Genomic DNA, 22,753 nt, shown 5'->3' with positions numbered 1-22,753 from the left:
ATATAACCTTTCCATAGGGTTTTCAAACAAAATTTTAAATTATAACATTATAATAATAATGATAATATAATATACTAAAACAAGAAAATACCAAAATGCATCAATACTGCTTATAGAGGGACAGAAACTGGATCTATGATTTTGTAGGTAAACACCCCAATAAGGAAACTCTGTCTACCAATGCAAGTTGGTATTTCCTCTTCAACTTACAGTCTTAGAGAGTTGCCTAAAACAATGCTATAAACACAACTGGAAATGGATGCCTATCTATAGCATATAGTTGTGGTTAGAAAACCATAAATTTAATATTATTATGTTACATTGTATTTTTATTTATTTTGTTAAGCATTTCCCAATTGTATTTTACTTTGGTTCTAGAAGACCCATAATCTGTGAGTTTGACCCCTCTCAGAGCACTGAGAAGTTAAGAGACTAGCACAAGGTCAAACAGCCAGTGTGGTTTGGAAGTAGGACTTAAATTCAGGTCTTCTTGGCTCCAAGGCTATCTACTAGCCGCCACTGAGTCTTTCATACTATTTATACAAAAAATTAAATATCAAATTAAAAGAATATATCTGTGATGCAAATAAATATATGTGTAAAATGAAATACCTTTTTGAAAAAAAAATTGTAAATGGACATTAATGAGAGAAATTAAACTCTTACCATGACAGCAGATGAAGGGCCATAGGGGAAAAAAGGCAATTGACTATATACATAATCATATAATAAGTATTCAATGTAGACAGGTGATGTAACGGTGGATAGACATCTGGATTTGCAGTCAGAAAGAGTTGGGTTCAAATCCTGTCTCATGCAATTATTATCTGAGTAACTATGGACAAGATATTTAACTTCTCTGGGGCTCAGTTTCTCCATCTACAAAATGAGGCTAACATTACATGATCTACCTTACAGTTTATTGTGAGGCTAAAATGAGATTTTATATACACACACTTACATATGCACACATGTATGTATATGCATGTTTATATGTGTGTATACACACATATATGTGTATGTATGTATGTATATTCCTATGCAAACTTTAAAGTGCTTCGTCAACGTCAGTTATTACTATGTCCCAGGATTCCAGGTAACACAACACAATTATGCAAAGAAATCCAGGATTCATCCAACTATAAATTTGTCCAGCAAAATGCCATAATTCTTTTGGCTACAGCAAAAGATCTCTTTTTCTATGTTGTCATCTTGCAAACTTATACTCTCCTCAAATGGGGCAGAAATATCTACCATAATAATTTTTAAAAATCATTCCTAACCCATGAGAGACACAGTGGATGATAAATGGCAGTGAACAGAACAGAGGCCTTAGAAACAAAAAGAACTGGAAACAGCCCCCAGAATACTCACTAACTCTCACTTCCACTAGACAGCTCTCTAAAACCATAATATTATCTCCCCTACTCCTTTAAAAAATTATATTTATTTTGTTTCATATATTTCATATACTTATATGTGTATATGTTGTCTCCCTCATTAAGAATATAAGTTCCCAGAAGCTATTTTGCTTTGACTCTGTACCCTTAGCAGCAAACTCAGTGCTAACATACCATGGGAATCTAAAAAATGCTCACTGACTGCTCTAAGATAAATATGAGTTGCCATTCAACTACCTTTATTGAGGAAGTTTTCACACAGAAGAAATAAGCAATTCCAGCCAAAGGGGGAAAAATGATACCGCATCACAAAATTGAGTCATGAATTCAATGGTAGATCCTACTATCATTTGGTTAGTGAATATGGTAATGCAGCTATATTTCTTTCAGTATGGTAAAAATAAATCTCGAATAGCATTATATCATCTCCGCCATCTTTCTTCAAAATATTTTATAACATGGGACAAGATCTTATTGTAATATGAATAAATGAATAAAACACTTACTATGTGCAAAGCACCGAGGATAGGCTCAAACATGACACTCGTCCTGGTTCTCAAACTTCTGACATATAACAGTGCCATTTCAAGTTGCTTCCAGGGAATAAAGCTAACATTTCAGGAATAGGTTAGTTTATTATTCAGTATGAAATGATAAGTGGCACTACAATCTAACACGAAGGCAAAGATTTTTAGATAGGTCACCATCAACAATGAGCTGCCATTCTAGCCTCAGATACAGTAAATGAGCTGTAATTACATAAACATGATGAGACGGCTAGCAATTGACAGGTTGTTCTTTTCAAAATATTAGAATGACTTTGCTATTCTACCCATATTTAGATAGCAAGAAGTATTTCAAACATAAGCCTATAGACTAGGTGGGTACTCCTTGCTAATTAACAATTATGCATGATCCTGACAGGGGAGCCACAATGTCCATTCCTGTGGATTTTGAGCCAGACTTGCCACATCACATGTTTAAGGCATGTGTTCTTGACAATGATGTCTTGGTCAATTCAAAAAGCATTTTGGCGTGAGTCTGAGAGCATCAGCCTCACATCTAACTCAGAACTTTTGCAGCCTGACCAGCAGCCTTGATCTCCCCCAAAATGGCAATGTGCCAAGGATCAGCTGATTGTGAATGTCCTAAAAGAAGACCAGGTTCCCCATAACAAGATCACCGTTGTTGAGGTTGGTGCAGTTGGCATGGCATGTGCCGGCAGTATCTTAATGAAGGATTTGGCTGATGAACTTGCCCTAGTAGAGTAATAGAAGACAAACAAAAGGGAGAGAAGATGGATCTCCAACATGGCAGCCTTTTCCTCAAAACACCAAAGATTGTTTCTGGCAAAGACTACAGTGTGACTGCAAACTCAAAGTTGGTTGTTGTTATGGCTGGGACCCGTCAACAGGGAGAAAGTCACCTTAATTTGATCCAGTGCAATGTGAACATCTTTAAATTCATCATTGCCAATATGTCAAATACAGCCCTAATTGCAAGCTGCTTATTGTTTCCAATCCAGTGTGTATTTTGACATTTGTGTCCTGGAAGCTAAGTGGCTTTCCTAAGAACCGTGTTATTGGAAGTGGATACAATCTGGATACTGTTGGTTTCCATTACCTAATGGTGGAGAGACTGGGTGTCCACTCTTCAAGTTGTCATGGATGGATCCTTGGGGAACGTGGAGACTCAATGTTCCTGTGTGGAATGGTGTGAATGTTGCTAGTGTCTCTCTGAAGAATCTTAATCCTGCTTTGGGAACTGATGCCAATTCAGAGAATTGGAAAGATGTTCATAAACAGGTGGTTGACAGTGCTTAGGAGGTGATCAAGCTGAAAGGCTATACTTCCTGGGCCATTGGCTTGTCTGTGGAAGATCTGGTAGGAAGCATTATGAAGAATCTTACAAGAGTGCATCCAATTTCCACCATGATTAAGGGCCTACACGACATTAATGAAGATGTCTTCCTTAGTGTCCCATGTGTCTTGGGGATGAATGGCATGTCAGATGTGGTGAAGGTAAACATGAATCTGGAGGAGAAGGGTCATTTAAAGAAGAGCACAGCTACTCTGGGGAATCCAGAAGGAGCTGCAATTTTAAAGCCTTTTAATGTGCTGCCATTTTACTATCAAGAGAACATGACAGCGGTTAAGGGTAAATGGTTATGTATAATGTGCTTTTCTAATAGGTCAAATCCTTCCTCTGATTAGTAATTAAACACCAGAAATGTAAATGTAAAATCTGTGAACAAACTCTAGTCTCTCCCTAAAGTTAGAAATGGGGACTAGTACAGTGTGACTGCTATTTTTTAAACCCTCTTGTTTGCACATGCTGCTGGATATGATTTGTACAGTCTTGGTAGCTGGTGTCAAGCAGAGCCAGTGCCCCAAGGTATATAGCTACCTGCCTTGTATGTAGGTGCTACAGGTTTCCGTAGGTCCAGAAGACAACATTCCTGGACGTAAAATACCATACAGCAGTAGCTTTATTGATGCATTGACTACCTTTGTGCTTCCCTCCATTAGGGCTCTACAGCATGACCCCATGTATCACCTTTCCAGAGGACCTGATTTTGTTTACACACACACACACACACACACACACACACACACACACACACACACACACACCCTATATATGGAAACATATGACATATGTCATATGTCAATAGTTGTAAATTTCCATATTATGTAAAAAGTTCTATATATGTACAACCATGTAACCAATTCCTCAAGTGTCATACTAACCCTAAATACTTAATAAACAACAAATAACTGATTTTAAAAATCCAAAAAGCATTTGTTAACCACAAATTGTACATCAAAAACTGGGTTAAATCTATTCCAAAGAAAAAAAAGAAATATTTGCTACTATCGTGGAACTTGCATTCTCCTGGAAAAAGGATGGGCAAAACAAAGCATACATGGAGAAGTAAATGCAAAGAAAAGGCCAGCCCATTTGGGAAGGGTAGAGACTCTGACTCCAACCTATCTCTTCGGAATTACTGATGTCCAACCGATGTTGTTCTCCTGGGCACATTCCACCAACCAGTGAAATGTGGTTTATTGAACATTCTCACATTTATGACATCCTATATCCTACCTCAGGTTCTCCATGCCTGGAATGTTTTCTCTGCTCATTTCTGCCTTTTAGAATTTCTGTCTCCGTTTGCCAGCAGGACAGCTTTCTTAAACTGTTTCTTGGCCTTTGTAACCTTTAGCACTTTAAAGAGCTAGTCACTGGCAGTAAGGGAGGTAGTATAGCAGATACAGCTTTCAGGGAATTAGCTGACATTTTAGGAACAGATTTATTTATTATTCAGTATGACATGATAAGTGGCTCCACAATGCAGATTCAGAGCCAGTCACAGTGTCATGTAGGAGCACATTTTTCTTCATATCCCCAGGGCTTTGCACTGAGTAGTTGCTTCATTCATTCATTCACATTACAATAAGATCTTATCACATGTTATAAAATATCTTGAAGAAAGATGGTAAAAGTCTGGCATATCAATTCTAGATTTACTCTATCATCCTACAAGAAATGTAGCTACATTACCAGGGAGCCATTTGTTCAAATGCTGCCTGACACTTGCCAACTGTGGGACCCTGGGCAAATCTCTTCAGTTTCTTAGGCCTCAGACACCCAATCTATAAAACGAGGAAATTGGACTCAATAATCCCTAAGGCCCCTTGCAGCTCTAATTGGATGGTCCTGGTTGCCATTACCCTGCAGAGAACACGGGCTCTCTCAATTCATCCTGTAGTAAATACAATCATCTCTTGGTTTGGGCTTTTATGACTGAATCCCTTCTGGGAATGGTCATCCTGCTCTGGTGGCTGCCTGAAGAGCTGCCTAAAGTACAAGCTCAAAAGGATGAACATATTTATAGCTTCAATCACAGGACCACAGCTCTAGAGCTGGAAGGAACCCTAAAGATCATTAAGTCTAACCCCATCATTTTACAGATGAGGAAGCTCCTTTGTCAGGATTCATGAACTGCTTAGGCATCCTCCACTATTAAATCCATTGGCTCATGAAGGGTCCAATTCATTTGTTATCCTGCTCACTGTCATGAATAGACAGACATTCTCCGTGCAGTGTGAAAGCCATTGATAAGACTTCTCTTTTTGGCCTGGATATCTTTGTGGAAGGCTGCACACTTGGCTCTTTTAAAATACAATGTTGTTTATTCTGTGGATGCCAGGACAGGGAGCTTTATTCCCTATTCAGAACCTACTTTGGTCTAAAAGAATGAGCATTAGATTGGGAGGTGTGAGGTCAGAGCTCAGACCCCAGCTCTGCATCAGGCCAGCTAGAAATGACGCATTCTGTCTTAGACCTGCTGTGCCAATCTGACTTAATCATTTCAGCTCCAGAACTACCACCCTATAACCCCAATTGGTGATTGTCCTACACACCCCTTGGTATATCAGGCTCCAACCACATTTCACTTGACGTCCTGACTCATTCACCATCTTCCTACTCAGCTTATATCATAACTTCCCACTTCCTTTCCCAGCTCTTCTCACTTTTGGAACAATAAATAAACATTGCCACTAGAAAAGGTGTGGCATTCTACTCCCCTATAGTTCTAGTCAACAACGATATAGTTTTCCAAAGCAATATACACCTTCCCTGGCCACTCCTCCTCTCTGTGTGTGATTTCCTTCCATCAAAATGTAAGCCCTTTGAGGACAAGGAGGACCTTCACTTGTTCTAGAATGAACAGCACTTACTGTAGTGCTTGGCGTGTAGTAAGCTCTTAAGAAATGCCTTTTCACTCATGTATTAACAGAATGAAATGAGAGGGAGGGGAGGGGATGGGAGGGGAGAGGGAAGGAAGGAAGGGAGGGAGGGAGGAAGGGAGGAGAGGAGGGAGGAAGGGAGGAAGGGAGGAAGGAAGGAAAGGAGGAAAGAAAGAGGGAAGGAGGGAAGGAAGGAAGGAAGGAAGAAAACAAAGAAGGAAGGAAGGAAGGGAGAGACAGAGGAAGGGCATTTGTTAAGTGCTTACTATTTGTTTGTGCTTGCTATAAGCCAAGCTCTATGCTAAGTGCTGGTTACAAATAGAAAAAGAAAGCCACTGATCTCATGGAAGTCATATTCTAACACATGGAAACCATATACATAGGAGTTTTCAGCTGCAATTCAGATGGAAATGTCCTATGATCCTTAGGGTGTAGTGGCAGACAGATGGTCCATATGGATTATTTTCATGGACAGAGGCTGGAGATCCAGGGTTAGAAGCAAGGCCAGCGGTCTTCAAGACACGGTTATGACAGGAAGTTTGGGGCTTATCTGTCCATAAACAGCAGTCAGTCACATTTATTGAATTTGTGTTACAGTTATTTGCATACTTGTCAAACTCTAATCCTTCCCACCTACCCCACAACAAGGTGGTAAACTCCCTGAAGTGAGGAACAGTACCTTTGTACATCTTTGTGTACTCTGTGGCTAGTACAGTGATTAATTAATGTTTAATTAATTAAATTTATTTTATTTACTTAATGATTAATTAATGGTTACTGAACCGGATTGGATTGAACTTGTCTGGGAATGGCAACTTGACCATTTTCACAGTATAAGCACCTCTCTCATTTATTTTTGCAAATAATTATATGAGCCAAAAGTCCAAAGGAAAAAAAATTAACAAATAAGTTGAAAAGGTATAATCTAAGAGAAAATTATTCAAATTAAAGTAAATCCTATAGAATTGGAGTATAGAATGTCACAGTAAAAATGATAGTAAAGAAAGGGGAAGTAGAGTCAAATCTCTCATCATGCATATAGCTTACCCTAGTAGCCTGACCAACAAGTCAAAGATCTGGTCCTTTGTTCTATGGCCTCAGAATTAAATTTTTATTAGTTATAACTAACTCCAAAATAACTTATTAAAACCCAGAATACACTGTATGTCTAGGTCCTGAGGAGAAGGTCCCCTTAGGAAGAAAACATGAATGTGATCCTTCAGCCTTTCTGGGCCCATTAGGAATTCATTAATGCTAGATGGAAATATTTATTTATAAAGAAATATATCAATATTATAACATGAAGTTTCTAACTTAAGTCATTAACAGCTAGGTGTCTCTACTCAGCAATCCTGATTAGGAAGTAATATCAGCTCTACTATCAACTAGATGGGTGACCCAGGGCACAAAGACCAACTGGGAAAATCTATCTGAAGTACTTGGCAAATGTGAAAAACCAAAAATAAATGAGAGCTGTAATATTAGTGGCTAATATTACAGGAGGCCATTGGACTTCATATCTTCCACAAATGAATCCTAGTATGAAGTTTTAATTACTTGAGGAATTATGAAACTTTACCAAGACTAACAATTCTAAGCGAGTTTATTACATGAAATAAGATCTCAGTGCCCTGAAAAGAAATACTTTTCATGTTTGAGGTTTATAAAAACATGCATAAAAGTTTGATCCATGTATCATTAAGTTATCTTAGTATGGGGGATTATTAGCAGCCAAAAAAGAGGGATAGGCTTAATTTTTATTTGTCTTCTTCAGAATTGAAAATTAGACATTTTAGCCCCAAAGGATAATTCTTTGAAAAATTATGAGCAGTTGAAGAGACAGGAATAGTTATAAAGTTATCCTTTCAATTCAATTTCAGCCTATGAGAAACTGACAAAGACGTTGGAACTGAGAGTAGCACTAAAATTTCAAGCCTAAAATTGCCCCTTTGTACAAGCTTGGAAAAGGACAATCCACAGCTTGTCAGAGCACAGGTATCTAATAATACAGTCATCTTATTTTTGTACTTTTCAAAAGGCAATAAATAGCACTTGAGTTTGAGGGGCCAAACACCGCTCATCTGGCTGTCATTTCACATTACAAGGCAAAGCACTGCTATTTTCAGGTGACCAATTTAAAACAGGAGTGGATTTCAGGGAGGAGAGAGATGGAAGTCTGGGAGAAGGAGGGTACAGGAGGCAAATTTCACTTCTAAATCTTATGTCATGAGAGTTAAGATTGGAAATTTTATACCTGTTTAATATGAAGGCCTCGTCATTGGCTCAGAAAATTTCATTCATTGGCAAAACCTTGCTAGAACAGCTATTTCAGTTTTTTTTTTTAATCTATTAAGTAATTACAGTAGGCTAGATGCTAGGGGAGTACAAAGTTTATATAAAGGAAGTCCCTTGCCTTCATGGGCCTTACAGACCACTAAAAGGCAGAGGAAAAGTGCTAAGATATATTTATACAAAAATACAGATTCATGTATTTATACATATATTCATATAAATGTGTACATGATAAATATAGAATGGTACAGTAAGCTTCATATGTCTTTCCTCAAACTACTGAATTCACTTGGATTCCATTTTTAAGAGACCCAAAAAATACAAGTTTCTGACTATATTAAAAAGAACCTATGTTTTTCATGATGAAGTTTATTTGGGGTTTAAGTAAATCACTCCACTCTTTCCTCAACTATTGCAAGGACTTCCTAATATGCCTTGAAGTCCGCTTCCATTCTCTTCCCATCTTCAATTCACATATCACACAGCTGTCTAAACTACCTGCCAGAGGTACCAGTTTTACCATTTCTTCCTATTCCTATAGGCAGTCGATAAATAAATAAGCGCCAACTATACGCCAGGCACTAAGTACTGAGAATACAAATAAGAAAAAGAAAGATAGTTCATGCCCTCAGGGACCTTAAAATCTAGGTGAGGGGGGCAGCTGTATAGAGTGCCTGGAGTCAGGGGGACCTAAATTCAAATCCAGCCTGAAACACTTGACATTTAATAGCCGTGTGACCCTAGCAAGTCACTTAACCCCAGCTGCCTCAACAACATCAGCGACAAAAATCTAATGGGGGGAGAGAACACACAAAAAGAAAGCTGAAAGGGGGTAGGGAGGTGGGAAGAGAAGAGAAGGTGCCCGGCCCCGAGGGCATGAGGGCATGCAAGCCAAGGAAAGCAGATGGTGAGAAATGAAAAGTCGGTTAATCTGGGAGCCCTCTTTACACGGAAGCTTTGGGAGGAGCTCTTCGCTCTGCTATGGTGTCCTGCAGTCAGAAAGGCAAGAGGAGACAAAAGGTACTGATGAGGCGTGAGTACCACGGCTGATGATACAGTCTTGTAAGATGATGAGTTTTCTGGCAATAAGGTTTAACAGGACTACGAACATGCTGAAAGCCAAAGAAGAACAGCTAAGGAGAAATGACGAGTTAGCAGCTATGGGAAACTTCCTGAGATGGAAAAGTCGGGGACAAGTTATTCGCTCCACCTTCCAGCGCTCCAATCAGATGCGCACAGGGTACTGGGCATCCTATTGTGCTGTGGGTACTTTGTTAGGTGTGAGATCTTTGGTTAGATTTAGGATATTACTTACATCAATACAAATGAGAGCTAGTATCTATACAGCACGTTAAAGTTTGTAAAGTGCTTTACACATTCGTCTTTTTTGACCCTTGCAACAATCCTGTAAATTAGATGCTGTTATTATCCCCAATTTACAGATGTGAACGTTGAAGCTGATGTTGGTCACACAGCTAGTAAATATTTCAGACAGGATTTGAACTAAGGTCCTCCATGCTCCAAATCTGGTATTCTATCCACTACACTACTTGATTGCCACAAAAAGTCCCATATGATACCCTACTGAAGAAAACAGAGATGCATACTAGTCAATAACACAGGCCAGTGGGTATGGGACTGTTTGAATGACCCAACCCCAACAGTAGTCATTCATGAGTTCTAGCAAAATTGTCCCAGAAAGCTATCCTTGATCTTGTGCTAATTATTTTTTTTTACCAGTGACTTGGATGAGAGCATAGGTGTCACGCTTATCAAATATGCAAATGATACAGAGGTGACAGACACAACAAAAGTAGATGACAGAATTGGCACGTGAAAGATATTGACAGTCTAGGGGCAGCCAGGTGGTGCAGTGGATAGAGCTCCAGCCTTGGAGTCAGGAGAACCTGAGTTCAAATCCAGCCTCCAGATGTTTGACACTTGCTAGCTGTGTGACCCTGGGCAAGTCACTTAACCCTGATTGCCTCACCAAAAAGCAAAAAAAAAAAAAAGATATTGACAGTCTATACTTATGAGCCAAATATAATAAGATAATATTTCATAGAAATAAATGTAAGGTCCTACACTTGGTTCAGAAGTATGAGAAGCAGGATGGTGCAGTTCTGAAAAAGATCTAGGGATTTTGGTGGCTTGTAAACTCCATATGAGTGTGACATAGGAATCAAAAAAGTTTATACAAATCTTAGGCTGCATTAGGCAAGCTATAGTATCAAAGTACATCGCCTTCTTCAGACCATATCTAAAGTGTTGCATTCAGTTCTGAGTGCTACAGTTTAGGAAGGATGCTGGCCAACTGGAGAGTGCTCAGAGGATGGTGAGTGGGATGGAGAAGGACCTTTAGGTAGATTATGGTTCCTGATGACTGACTAAAATAATAGGAAATGTTTTATTTAGAGAAGGAAAGATGAAGGGAGGATATACTCATTGCTTCCAAGTGTTTGAAAGGCTGCTACACTGAACAGGAATCAGACTTCTTCTCCTTCACCCCAATGGGCAAGAAAAGGTTCAGCAGATACTATAGATGGAAGCTACATTTAAAGAAAAACATCCTAGGACTTACATGTATCTTAGAGGGGAATGGGTGGGTGCCCTCAGGAGGTCCTGGTCTCCTCCACAGATGCTGGATGAGCACTGGTTGCAGATATGTTGATGATGGGATTCTTACATTGGACTTAATGGCCACTGTCATAACTTCCAACTCTGGGAGTGGGCAATATCTTTCCTGCCATAATATCACTGTACTCTTTCACACTCTAAATTCTAGCCAAACTAACCTCGTAGCTCTTCTCTGAACCCCACCTCTGTGTGTGTGTGTGTGTGTGTGTGTGTGTGTGTGTGTGTGTGCAGCTTACCTTACATGCTTGAAATGCATTCATTTTTCATCTCAGCCTTTCAGAATCCTTTATTTCTCTTTAGGCTTGGCTCAGCTTTTCCCTCCTTGATGGAGCCCTTTCTGGTCCCTAAATCTAAAAGTGCCTTCCCCAATCTTAAATTTTCTTTGGAAATTGTTTTCATCTTTCCCTTTTCCCTTATCACTCTCCACACTGTATTATATTTATCTGTGTACATGGCAACATCCCCTTATAGCATATAGATTCCTTCAGGGCAGAAACTCAAATTTTCATCTTTCAGCCCCCAGCACCTAGCTCTCTGCCTGGCATATAGGAGACACTTAAATTTGTACTGAATTAATTTTTTTTAATGCAAAGAAGACACTTTATTTTAAGAGAAAATTCCACAGTATCACTGGAAAATTTTCGTAGTCATCTCAAATCGCCTGCTTAGGGTATCACTTAATCAACATATATTTCAGGAGTGCCTACGTGCATTAAATATGCAAAGATAAAGATACGTGCATTGTTCAAGCCAAAAAGACAACACGACTCTTTTTTTTTACATTGCTAAATTTCAGCTACTAATCCTTTTATCTTTCCATATGCTTCAAACTAAAAAGAAAAATCTACCCTCATCCTGGACAGGAAGAGCTTTTCCCCACCTTTTAAATACAACAACAGGATCCAGAACTAGAAAAACTAAGAGATTAGTTAGGCCAACATCCTAACTTTACAGATAGTGAAACTGAGGCTCAAGGAAGTGAATGAAGTTATCCAAGTTTAAGCAAGTAGTAAGGAGCATGAAACCAGCATTCAAATTCGCATGTTCTGACTCTAAATTCACTGTTCTTTTCATTATTCCAAAAAACTACCTAGCATAAGCTTATGTTAGGATCTTAGATTCATAAAATCAGAGAATTTTAAAGCTAAAAAGAATCCTAGAAAACAGTCAGTTCAACCTCAGCATTTTTCAGTTGAGGAAGTTGAGACAGGACCATCTTCTTCCAGGAAAAGGTCACAGTCAACAGAACAATTGTCCTGAGAATCTAGGCCCCTGAGAATAGGCCTCAGGACACAGGGCTTTCACTAGGGTTCCAAGTACTATCTGCTTTTAGAAGTGTTTGAATAATGTTTTGGAGCACAGATTTGTAAAGTGGATGATCATCACATGATACCCAATCTTACTACTTAGATATACCTGAGCATTATATAAACCACTGAAGTTCTTGCTTCCAGAGATTCAATCAAATCAAAGGCTATCATATTTCAAAGAAATACTAATTTAAAATGCAAAAGTCAGAACACTCCACCCAAAGATTAAGCACAATAAATGAAATTTACTTCAATGCCCTAATTCAAAGTCTATCCCTACTAAAGTGAATGTATTACAGCAGCAGCTGTGCAGAGAAATGTCTTTGTCTTCTATGCATATTTTACTTTATTCTCTTTTTGTGCAACCTTGAACTGACAAATGTGCTTTCCCATCCCCTTTGGTCTAATTCATTCCAGACTTGGGGATCCTGTTTCTGAATATCTTATTATTTCTATAACTTATTTTGAAACAATGAAAAGACAGTGCCACATCATTACTATGTCAATGATAGTCATATTAAACTCTGAGTTAGTATAATGCTATATATAGTGAATGGCCAAGTTAGAAAAAAAGAAATTTTGGGAACAGAATGGGGCCAGAATGAAGTATTTCAGAAATAATATGTTTTTTAAAAAAAATAATATTTCAGGGAAAAGATAATTTGGTTTATTAGGAAAATATATTACAGAAAAAGTGGAAACAACCAATGGTCAATCTGAAAAAAAAAAGATCTAACAACACCAACATCTTCAAATAAATGTAATAATAATAACAGCTAATTTTTTTTATAACACTTACTATGTGCCAGGTAATGACTTAAGCACTTTACAATTATTGTCTTATTTGATCTTAACAATAATCTAGAGGGCAAATGACCTGATTTGACTGGAAATAGTGAGGAAGGCTTCAATAAGGTCTGCAGAAAGAGCTCTAAGAATCCTAGGAGGCTCCTCAATGCCTTGGAGTTGGAAACATGACCATAAATCATTTTTGCTCTCTTTTTAGCCTTGTGTCCAGACAGGCTTTGCTATTAATCCATTGCAATTCTCTTCCCAGGAATAATTATATTTTATATATATATATATATATATTTTTTTTATCATTATCACTAAACATTCTATTTTATAAGGTAGGAGTCATTTTTGATAGCTATGTATTGTAATGATCCATGTGCTTGATAGTTCCCATCAACAGTCATTCTTCTTTTCAGCAGAATTGTATCTTTGTTGTTTTGGGTTCTGCTTCATAAGTGCTAACTTCATCAAAGACCAGAAGATCCCAGTTACTTTGTCTCACCCTTCTCACACACAGATTTGGAATGCAAACACAGTGGAGAATAAGTGGTATAGAGCAGTGCTTCTTAAACTGTGGGTTGCAACCTCATATGTGAAAAAATTGCCAATAGTAAAAGGTTTCTGAATGCACAATGACCAAAAATTAATTAAAAATCAAGAGAATAATGAATCTGAGGTGTTTCTGGCAGTGCTTTCCTGTGGTACATCAAGCAACTTTACTACAGCCTTGGTTCTGAACACAAAGCATGCGCACTTTTCTCTGTGTGTGGCCTCAGGCCAGGCAAAGCCAACATTGCTGAATTGTGAAATGGACTTGTGAGTGAAAAAAGTTTAAGCCCTGGCCTAAGGTGTGAGGAATGTCTTCCCTCAAAGTCTCCTCTCTCCCATCAAGCTCAGTAACAAAATCAATAGAATACAATCTTCTTCAATGAGGGGGCAGTTTTATCTTTGTCTTTGAGTCCCCAGTGACCGACAAAGCATTTGATGCCTAGTAAGTGCTTAATTAATGTTTGTTGAATTGAATTGTGTCAAGAAGATATAAACCTATGGGTGGGGGGAATGTCTGAAATGCAAAATTCTAACAATGCAGCAAAAATCACTTGTAATATAGAAAAAAGTGGTAGGTTGTCTGGAGAAAATAAAATATCTACTCAGGGAAGTCAGAAAAGCTTAGATTTTAAACAGGCATTTTAAAAGCACCAAATATGGAAGGATGATGGCATAACCCAGAATGAAAACAGAATAAAAGCACACTTGTATAAAGAATATCAGAAAGGACAAAACTCAGAGATTTGAGGAAAAAATATTATGGACTACACAATAAGGCTTTTAAAGATTTGTTTCAAATAGGAAAGTTAGGGATAGAATGTTCCTTTTTGACAGATGACAAAATGACCAGAAATGTCATATTAATAATGATAATAATAATATCCCCTCCACGGATAATAGTCCTGTGAACTCCATCAACAATGTGTCAACAAGAAAATATCAACCAAATATCTGAATCATGCTGATTTTTTTGTGGAAATGGAGGAGTTTAGGATGGCAATTAAGGATCAGGTCACTGTCACAAGAAAATTGCTCCCTAAGGAGCCCAGATTCTGTGGTAAATGTATATGATACAGTAGGAACAGTGTAACACAACACTGTAAGATGAAGGGAAAAAAAACAAACAACAAACCAAATTATTGGAAAAGCATGACTAGATTTCTACATCAGAAAGTCACTATCTTTCATAGATTGACAGATGATAAAATTTATATTACAAACATAGACCTCAAAATGTCCTCAAGGACAACCAAAAAGGAAGATGAAAAATAAGAGGGATTTGTAGAACATATATATTTTTTAAAAAAAACCAAGGTAAAGAAACCTATAGAAATATTTTTCAGGGAAAATAGGCATCCTTTCATCAAACAATAGTAAAGGTTGATAATAAGAGATTTACATGCTAGAATCTGTTGACTATAACCATAATTTGTTTTTCAAGATGTGTCCTAAAACCAGAGGATCATAAAAGTGATATAGAACTCACAGAAACCACAAAATCCATACTATACAACACCTTCTGTGAAACTGACAACTGATACCCCATTTTATTTCATATAATTTATTAATTAAGAATTGCATCTAATTATTATATATTAGTACATATGGATCAGATTTGGAATTAATTGTAAAAGCCTCAATGGTAGAGTTTGTAAGCTGTGAGCTTTTGCTGACCACGGAGGGATTTGTCAGCTGGGTCATAAAACATTTGCCCATCATGAAACTTTCGAGAGGTGTGTTTTCCCCATTGCCATGAATTCTGGAGATACCCTCTCATAAGTAAGTATGAATAAGCAAAATGTTAGTTCCCTCTTCACGTTTTTATAGACCAATTACAATCTGAGTTTAGTCTGCATCACTAGACCTTACCTAACCAACTGTATAGAAAGCTGATCTATCAAATGTACCTTTGTCTACTGAGGATCCCTTGACTTTCTTTTAGGGGCAATTGTTAGTCTTGCCAACAAATTGATCCTGCTCATACTTTTACCCCTCAGTTCCTTTTTACCACAGATTTTTATCATGACATACCATTTAACAGATAAGGAAATGGAGTCCCAGAGAGGTGAAATCATTACCATCAAATGGCAGTGGGTGGTAGAGTCAGGATTCAAACCAAGATTCCTTCACTCTGAATCTCAACATTTCCCCTCTCTATCACAATGCCCCCTCATGAAACAGCAAAGAGTCAAAAATGAGATCAAACCCAGAACGAGGTCCTTGACACCAGAAATTAAAGAAGGATGATCCTTAAGGATGTAGTCCTTACTTGAATTTTAGCAGTCAATTCAGATTATACAAGAAAATAGAAGAAAATGTGTAACCTATTGCAGACTGCAAAAACTTATTGCCTAGCAAATACCAAGGATGATATGATCTGGTGCTCACTGTCTTTCATGGACTGATAGTTAACAAATCCTCACTGTATAAACAGAGACTTTAACACAGGAAACAGATCATTATCAAAGCCTTGTTAATTACAATTACCAAGATCCAACACTATCAGTAAAACAAACTTAAAAGCAGTATTTTTTTTCAACAATGCAGGCACTCCCTTGTATGATAGAGACTGTAACCCATCCATGGGACCCTCATCCATGGCCTCCCCACAATATCTACACAGTGTGATGGAGTCTGTCTCTAGATCTCTGAAAAAAATTTTGATATCAACGAAACAGATGACTTGTTGTTCCCTTTCTCTCCGTACATGACTAGTCCACCTCCTGTCCTAAGCATACAACTCTCCCATGCTGGTGCTTACACCACTTGCCCGATGCAGTTCTTCTGTGATGGAGTGATGCAGATTACTCACGGTGTCCATGTGACTGCGTCACCAACAACCTTAATTCTCTGGACATTCCATTACTCTCTGTCATGTGTTATTGCAAAAGAATCACCAGGATAAAGAGATGAACTTTTGTTTCGGGGGAGAACTTAAGGTCTTTCAAAAAATGCTTTATTTTGCAAACATAATTCAATCTGCTCTCTTCATACTATTTAATTCTGGGCTCATCATTCAATTGCAACGTTTGTACATCCAACTTCGTATCATAATATAAATAGCTTTTTCCTTTTTGCAGACATCAACATAGATAGCCACAATTTTCTGGGAAAGTTTAGAATAGTGATAAGACCTGGACCCAGGATTTTATTGGTATAATAAGAAAAGAAATGTCCTGTAATCAATGCAACAACCAATGACAATTTCTCAGGACTCATGATGAAGCACACTACCCATCTCATGACAGGGAAGTAATGGACTCAATCTGCAGGTTGAAACTTTTTTTTGGACATAATGACGCAATCAGATTTTTCTTGGTTATACATATTTATTACAAGGGTTTTTTTCTTTTTCAACAGCAGGAGGTAGAAAGAAGAGAAAATAGACATTTGTTCACAGAAATAAATTTAGTTAAAAAATGAAATTCATCACAAAATACATGATATATAACTTTGTACTTCTGCCAATGTTCTACTTCTCTGCACTATAGCAAGTATTTGAAATGCTTTCTTTAACATGAACTAATGGACATGGGTTCACGCAAACTAATTTCAAGAATTATCTACTCCAAAAATTAAAATATAATTGAAATAAAAGTAAAGGCCTACAATTTGGTTCTAAAATTCATATGTACCAATATGGGATGGATCAAATATGAGTTCATATGGAAAAGATCTGAAGGTGGTAGTAAGTGTTCTACTTATATGATGGTAAAACACAGTAGCCAAAAAGCTAATGTGATAGAGAACTACATCAACTGAAGCAAAAAATACAGAATCAGTGTCTTCTACTCCATCAAACTGCAAAAGCAATTTTGTGTTGGCTCAGTTCTGGATGCCACATGGTAAGAATGACACTGACAAGCTGAAGTCCATCCAGAAGAGAGGACTAAATTTAGGACATGACTCAAAACCATGCCATCATGAAAAACTCAATCAGTCTTCTTTCATGACTAATATAGTTTGAAATATACTGGGGTTTTTTGAGGTGGTAAGAGGATAATATACAGTTACAAATGTGTGTTTTTGCACTATAAATATGATATAAGTACATGGTAAAGAGATGTACACACTTACAGATTCACACACATTATATATCTATTGTTATTTCTTTTCTGGTCTAGTCCTGTAAATTCACTGGGTGAGGAACTCCAAGTGAAGAAACTCCTTCTACTAATGAAAATGCTTTGCAATCTAGCCTTAGTTGTCTGGGGACATTGAGAGGTTAAGTGACAATTAGCACAGTCTTTTGAAATATAAGGTCATATCTATACCATAATGAAACATCAGAAAAAGGCTTTTGTGGAAGACAAGATCTCTAATTGGTTGCAAATTTTAGTACATTTTAATATTTAATTTTTCAAAAGTCTTTAAAATTGAATTTTTATTTTGAGACAACTATGTCACAATGCTGGCATTACCATATAACCGTGCCATGCAGATGGAAAGGGAGGAGGGTGAATATTCATATTTGCTAATCCTTTTTTTTTTCCAGTTCTGGAAGACTGTTCTAACTAACATTATTTTCACTGGAAACATATGCATACATTCCTTTGTTCTGGTGGGTATGTATCTCTAATGCACATTAGTATTTCTGCAGTGGAAAGAAGACAGATTTTTTTTTCATTTAATTGATGAAATAAACTAGAAAGAAACATATAATAAAAAGGTATTTGAAATATTGAAAATGTAATCATCATGTAGAAAAAGCTGTCATATGATTATTAAATATTCAATAAGCAGTATAATTTTTGTAACATGAAGGAAAAATCATATACCTTAGTATCCATGTAGCATTAAGCTATATAATATATACTTCATATCTATCAGTTGCAGTATTTTATATCTTAACTATCTAACAAACTAACTGATGTATATATACATATATACAAAAGTACACATACACATCCATATATATAAATACATGTATGTATATGTCTATAAACATAATATATAAATACACAGACACAGAGAGACATAATTTGCAAATATTGTCTTCAGTGGATTACATTCAGTAATAAGCTTCTCTACCCACTGTAGCTCCTGTGTGGCTAAAATTGTTGTCATCAAGCTAAATGATATTATATTGAAACTGTCTAATTAAAATAAAAAAACCTATTTCATTCGCTTAATTAAAGCAAGAGTTAATTATTGATATGCTAGAAATATAAAGAATGGGAACATAACTCTGGCACATTACAACATAAGAGTATTTGCTATTATTGAGGATTTAGAGGCACAATTATACTTTTTTTCGATGCCATGATCATACTACAACGAATTCTGATTGCCCAAAAGTGTTCATAGATGTAAAAGGAAATTATTACAGTTTATTTTGAATTTAACTGTTAGTGATTTCATTTATATTTCTGTGAAATTATAGTGAGGCATTGCCTTTAGATTAAATAATCTTGAGAAGCTAGAAATTATTTTGAGATAGTGAAAGACATCTAAGCATGTCTATGAAATAGGAGCATATCCTCCTCCCAGAAAAAGATCTATGCAAAAACTCCGGTATTTAACATTATAGGGACTAAAATTTATGTCAGTGATCATTGTTGCAGAGCAGAACACATTATTATGTTTTCAATTTTACGGGGTCTGTTAAGGATGTCCACATCCAGCAATTAGATACAGATTGTGATGAAATGCAAAAAAGCTTTGTGAAGACAGCCTGCATTACTTAGGCCCCACAAAGTGTATAAAGTGTATGACTCTAAACAAATACACAAGATATAAAGGAGGTGTACTTGCAACAATTGGGCACACAACTTATTTTCACTTGTAAAAGAATGGTTAGTATTCTAGCATTAATAAGGCAGTTTAGATGCCCAGGTTTTACCAACATACACTCTTCTTAAGAAACTGATGCATTCTCTTTTGCCACAGCATCTCTGAATAAGATATTTCACGTGCAAATAGCTCCATGACAACCTCAAAATAAATTTTGTAACCTAGAGTACTTTAAAAAATTGTTGCCCTCTCTTACATATAAATAGCCCTGAAGTTTAGGTTAGCAAATCCAAAACCAAATCCATTTGGTTTGGGATCTGAAGAAAGACTGCTCCCCTTTGGCTAGAAATAGAAAGGTAAATGAAAATGAAGATGAAAGGAATTTTCACAAATGATGAGCAGTATATAATTAATAGGAAAATCAGGGCACATCTGTAAAATTAGCTATGATTAAGTAGAGTGCAGACTAACTACAGTTGTTATCATTGAGTTTCTTTGTGACATATAAAGTTCATTTTTGCGGTGACCCTTGAGGGACAACAGACATAAAAAGTGATTTCAACAGATAGCCTGCCCTATGAACAGTGTGCTCTGAAATGATCAATCTTGTTGAGTCACTGATTTTATATTCATAGGGCTCCTTTGGAGTATTATCAAATAAACTGATAATAGAGAAATCTATTCAAATAAAATAGAGATTTGGATCCAAGGATTCAAAAGTTGACTTTCCTTGTCTATAGACATAAAAAATTAACAAATTGAGTCAAACAAAAGTATTTTGTTTATAGTAGATATAGATTACCATAAATTTACTAGTGCCAAGCTATAGACATTTGTTATGAGTAGTGACCAGAGTTTTTCGCTTTGCTGAGAGGAACTTGTCCAATTAAGCTGATTTTAAAGGTCACAATGAGGGACCTGAGACCATAGGAAAGAACAAAACAACAAAGATTATATAATAATTCAAATTCCAACTCTGTCCTCAGTCATATTTTAAATATGCAATAGCTACTCATCTGGAAGGTAGGTGCTCCTGAACATTTCTGCTTCAATGATGCCTTAATGACAGACTCTTTAAAAGTAATTCCAGTGAAGTAGGGTCAAGCTTTTCCTCTCAGGTTACCAGTACTGCTCAGGGTATGGAGAAGGGAATCCATTTTATTTTGTTCTTAGGACCAGATTATGATTCTATGGTTTAATCAACTTATTAGTTAAGAAGATGAATGTCATACTAAAAATTCCCTCTCCAGGGATATGTCATAACGATTATTAAATAACATTAACATACAAATCATTCTTGGAATCCCACTAGGAACATCAAATTGCATGTATTTTAATTATTAGCTCCCACGCAGTACAAAACAAGAAATAATTAGTTCTATAGAACTTTGCCTACGTTCCTAGACCAAAACAAATTTTTGTGCTTTAAGAAAAAAAAAATGATCACAACTGGAAGGAACCAAAGTGAATTCACGCCACCTGCCTCCTGACCAAAGAGTGATGCATTCAAGATGCAAAACCAGGCAGACATTTTTAGACACAGATGGCCAGTGTGAAATTTGTTTTGCTTGATAGCCTCAAAGATGATCTTTATTCAATGCATCTACAGTATGCCATTTAAATTCTCTCAATATTCAAGTCTAAATATTTAGATTCACTGAAATTTTTCTTTCCATTGTTTTTCATCACATTTTCCAAGAAGTCCCTTTCTGACCAGCAGCAGCTTCTGTTCTAATAATACTAAAATAATTTGGATTTTTTTTCAAGGTGTAAAATTGAACTTAAAACCTGATACCTCTTTGCTCAAGCAGTTTACCTCCACATACCCCAACCTCCCCACTGTACCGTGTCTCTCAATTATGTCTTTCATTTGATTCCAAGTCTCCTTGGTATGTTGAAAATTTTGAGGGCAAAAGAAAAGACACAGAGTGTAAAGACCCCTTGTCTGTTTATTAGTTTTATAAAAACTGTAACTATCACCAATACCGCTCAAAGTGTGTGGACAAGAATATAACACAATTGCAGCAAGGACAAAGAAATCTTTTTTAGAAGAGAGGAGTATTCAAGTGCCAGCTTAGAAATTGGAGTCTTCTGAAGGCTAAAGAATCCATGATGAATGAATATATATTTATTATCATGCCTACCAAAGCCGGTTAATAGCAAGAACTGCTTAGCATTTTGAAAATTGCTGAATACATAGAATAAAAACTATACTCCCTCTGCCAACTAAGTGAGCGTGGTGAATTGCAGAGCCTAATTTAAAAAAAATAAATAAGAAAATCTACCCACTGAAGTGTTTTCAAAATTAAAATACAGTTTAATACTGTGACATTACACTGTGAAAGTACAAGCAATAAATGTATCAAGCCTACTTTTCTTGGATTCTATTCTGATATCTCTACTTTCATTTTTGTCATGTAGCTAGAAGGAAGAGTGAGGAGAGTAGCAGACGTGACTTCAGGAAGACGTAAGTTTGAACCTTTCCTCAGACATTTACTAGCTGGGAATTCAGGCAAGTCACTCAACCTTCCTCAATCTCAGGTTTTATAGATGTACATAAGTAAAATGGGCACAACAACAGCATTGACCTCATGAGGTTGTTATACTACAATATATGTAATGTTCTTTGCAAACTTTAAAACTCTATGTAAGCTCCATATAAAGCTCTTATTATTCTAGCTATTATTTATCACTTAAGAGTGAATATGATTCTAGATGATCTTTTTTTTCTTTCAAATTCATAAGATTTATGGAGATGTGATAGAATGATAATGAGTTATGGCATGTTCAGATGGACCACAGAAGAATTGTCAATTAACCCCGCATCTTTCGTCAGCCCAAGGCAGTACAAGCAAAATTCCAACAGTGAAATTTCAACAAACAGTAGTCAGCTGTCAAGCCATGATCAAAACGCAATGTTATTAATCATTGCTGTTGCATATTATTTCAGCATGCTGATCGATGCTGTGGAGCTTTAAATCAAGAGACGTTTAACTACAACTCCTTTTAATGGGCAGAAAAATAACAGAGATACCAAAGTCAGATAGAAATGGAGGAAAAAAGGGTTATATGAAATGCACTGTAACTGTAAGCTTTAGGTAAAATGTTTTTCTTTGAGTATAACCCTATTTTGGCCAGAGGCAAATAGGAGCTGGACAGTATCTGCAGATCTGACTTTCTTTGAAGTATTATAGATTCAGCCTGATAGAATATAAAACTCAAGCAGTACAGGAAGATCTAACACACCATTATTAACAAGGTACTTCCTGGATGTGACTTGGGATTT

At 36.7% G+C, this 22,753-nt stretch overlaps 1 protein-coding gene and 1 pseudogene across 1 annotated transcript in view; one reads left to right on the top strand and one right to left on the bottom strand.

The window, feature by feature from the left end:
* MALRD1 (MAM and LDL receptor class A domain containing 1) overlaps nt 1-22,753 on the bottom strand; it is an 844,925-nt gene that overhangs the window by 530,475 nt on the left and 291,697 nt on the right.
* LOC110194527 (L-lactate dehydrogenase A chain pseudogene) lies at nt 2,633-3,503 on the top strand (annotated as a pseudogene).

The sequence above is a fragment of the Phascolarctos cinereus genome, unplaced genomic scaffold, assembly GCF_003287225.1.
Source record: "Phascolarctos cinereus isolate Bilbo 61053 unplaced genomic scaffold, phaCin_HiC Scaffold_1;HRSCAF=81, whole genome shotgun sequence".
Taxonomy (NCBI): Eukaryota; Metazoa; Chordata; class Mammalia; order Diprotodontia; family Phascolarctidae; genus Phascolarctos; species Phascolarctos cinereus.
The sequence above is the reverse complement of the archived record's forward strand: the minus strand, read 5'-3'. Positions and strand labels throughout refer to the sequence as shown.